The following is a 3,000-nucleotide window of genomic DNA, read 5'->3' on the forward strand; positions in this document are numbered from 1 at the left end:
TTAACTATACTGGAATTAAAATAAATTTAAATAATAAAAGAAACCCCCCCCCCCAAAAAAAAAAAAAAACACCCACATTGCTCTACTAGGGTGTGAAGTCCACAAGCTTAACTTTCTGGTGGTTTTTGTTGTTGTTGTTGTTCACTTATATATACCAAATGCCTAAGGTACATAATGAGCACTCAGTAAATGTTTGTTGAATGAACAAGTAAATGAATAATGATCTCTGCCTCTTTGCTCCACATACTTTATTTCCTCTAATATAATCAAAAGCTTTACAGCATTGATTTATACTATGTTTTCTAATGTTTCCATGCAAGATTTTCACAGATTCATTTTTTGTCATCATTTCATCATTTAGGAATCATTAGATACAGTGATATCTAATTTTTTTAAAGATTTTTGTTTATTTATTTGTCAGAGAGCAAGAGAGAGAACACAAGCAGGGAGAACAGCAGAGGCAGAGGGAGAAGCAGGCTCCCTGCTGAGCAGAGTGGCTGATGCGGAACTCGATCTCAGGACCCTGAGATCATGACCTGAGCCAAAGGCAGATGCTTAACTGACTGAGCCAACCAGGTGTCCCTAATATCATCTAAGTTTATGCTGAAAGTAAGAATGGTAATTGGAGTTTCTGCATTAATCTTTTGTGAGCGAGGATATTGTAAATTTTGCCTTGTTTTTTTTTTTAAGTCAAATGTCATTTATATAAGGAGGATTAAAACAGAATTTATAGATTGTACCAGTATTATGGAAAACAAACTTGCTTGCACTACTCTACAGTCACAGATCGAATCTAACCATAGTCAGTTGTTCAGTGTATGTGACAACTTCAAGAAGAATCTGCCAAAAGTGTTAAAGGAATCCTGCAAAAAATTCAAATACTATAGTAAATCATATAAGGAGAGTATAGAATGGACTATGCTTATCCGTCACAAATAAACAAACTCAAAGCTTCCATTTTTCTAAAGATAGCAACCATTTCCCATGTGAGCTGTAGTATTTTAGTATAAGGTTATTTGGGACCATGTAGAGTTTATCTTACCTACTGACACCAAAAAATATGATATACTTCTCTGAATTCTATTTAACTCATTGTTAGTAAATCATTGGAAGGTTTTGTTTTTGTTTTTTTTTAAAGTAATCTCTACACCCAACATGGGGCTTGAACCTACAACCCTGAGATCAGGAGTCACATGCTCTACCAGCTGAGCCAGCTAGGCTCCATCATTTGAGATCATACTGCCATGTAGAGAATCCCTTTTAATTCTGAGTACATTAGTTCCTATCAATGTTGTTATTTTTCCTGAGTTGAGTTCATTCATATTTTTTAAGATTGTTTTCATTACTTAGTATTGCATTTCTTATAATGGTAATAGATGTTTATTAGTTTTTTCATCATCCAGCTTCTGACCCATTTTTAAGAGTGGGATATTGAGTCCCCACACTCAAATTTGAAGATGTTAAAAAAATGGTCATTTGACTCTCCTGATGTGAAGATACAGGCACATGATCTAGATTTTACCCAGAAATCTCTATCCCAGACTGTGACCATGAAGCAATAACAAGGATATTCAGGTGTCACATAGAATCCTGCTTGGTGAAGAGAAGCAGAGTTGGCAGGAGCAGTAGCTACATTGATTCCAAAAGCAGTAATAGTAACAGAGGAAGCACCAGAGTCTGGAGTTGGTAAGGGAAGCAATGTTTGAGTGTCCAGAGCCTGGTGGCAGTGACTGGCATTATCAACAATCTCTGAAAGATGGATAAATAACCTTCAGCCTTGTTCTCTGACCCTCACCAAAATTTTTAGAGCCACTCCATGCCCTCTCAATAGCTTGTTTTTGTTTTTTTAGTTTAAATCAAATTGAATCGGTTTCTGTTTTTTGATTCTAAAAATCTAGTCTGCTATACTAATAAATGTGCATTTTAAGTATAATCATTAATATTTAACAGTGATTGATTCATGTTTCTATGTACTAAAATGTTTATAGGCTGTATTTATGTCCTCCCTAAGATTATAAGCACGTTCTATCCAACGATTTTGTTACTTACTTAATATTTAGACATAACTTGGTAAAATTAACTGAGTAAAGCAATGTACAAAAGATGTAATGTGTGATTAGCAGTCTTAATGTATCATCAGTATTACTATGGAGCAAACCCAATCTTCATACAGTTTTATAAACACACAAATGTGTAGGGAAATCAGAATTTAATTCTCAAAAGTGTGATCACTCTTTAATGGTGTTGACAGCTAACTTTTATTGTCTTCAAATATCAAATCTTTGAAATAATGGAGAGGGAATTCAACTGGGACTCAGGAAATATTATTTTCAATATTATCACTGTTATCATTACCATAAACCAACGTCCTCCTTTGAGGAAAAGACTTAGAATTATTAACGTATAAATTTCCCATGAAGTATCCATCAACAAATTGGTCTTGATTTACAGTGTTGAAACAGTTTCTAACTTAAAGTAAAAATATATGAAGCACATATTGTAAAATATTAATATTTGTCAATCTACTTTGTTGGGTGTTACATGGAAATCTGCTGTATTAATCTATAAATTTTGTTTGTAATAATTTATGTTGACAATGTTAAAATATTTTAAAATAAATTGAATAAAAGAACTCATATAACTCAACACCAAAAAAACAAATAATCCAATTAAAAACTGGGCAGAGGACCTAAATAGAGGTTTTTCCAAAGAAAATATTCAGATGGCCAATAGGCATATTTAAAAATGCTCAATATCACTCATCATCACGGAAATGTAAATCAAAACTGCAATGGGACAACCCTTAACACCTGTCAGAACAGCTAGTATCAAAAACAAGAAATAACAAGTGGAGAAAAGGGAACCCTCATTTACTGTTGGTGGAAATCTAATCTGGTACCACCTCTATGGAAAACAGTATGGAGGTTTCTCAAAAAATTAAAAGCAGAAATACCATACAATGCCATAATTCTACTTCTGGGTATTTACCCAGAGGGAAAA

General features: G+C 33.6%; 1 non-coding gene across 1 annotated transcript; it reads right to left on the reverse strand.

Annotated features, from left to right (window-relative positions):
* Window positions 1-1,147: 1,147 nt before the first annotated feature.
* On the reverse strand, window positions 1,148-1,220 carry TRNAR-CCU (transfer RNA arginine (anticodon CCU)). The gene has a single exon. It is a non-coding gene; the product is annotated as a tRNA-Arg (tRNA).
* Between the last annotated feature and the right edge of the window lie 1,780 nt (window positions 1,221-3,000).

The sequence above is a fragment of the Eumetopias jubatus genome, unplaced genomic scaffold, assembly GCF_037043125.1.
Source record: "Eumetopias jubatus isolate StellerSeaLion01/CBP00866 unplaced genomic scaffold, mEumJub1_p1.0 scaffold_1, whole genome shotgun sequence".
Taxonomy (NCBI): Eukaryota; Metazoa; Chordata; class Mammalia; order Carnivora; family Otariidae; genus Eumetopias; species Eumetopias jubatus.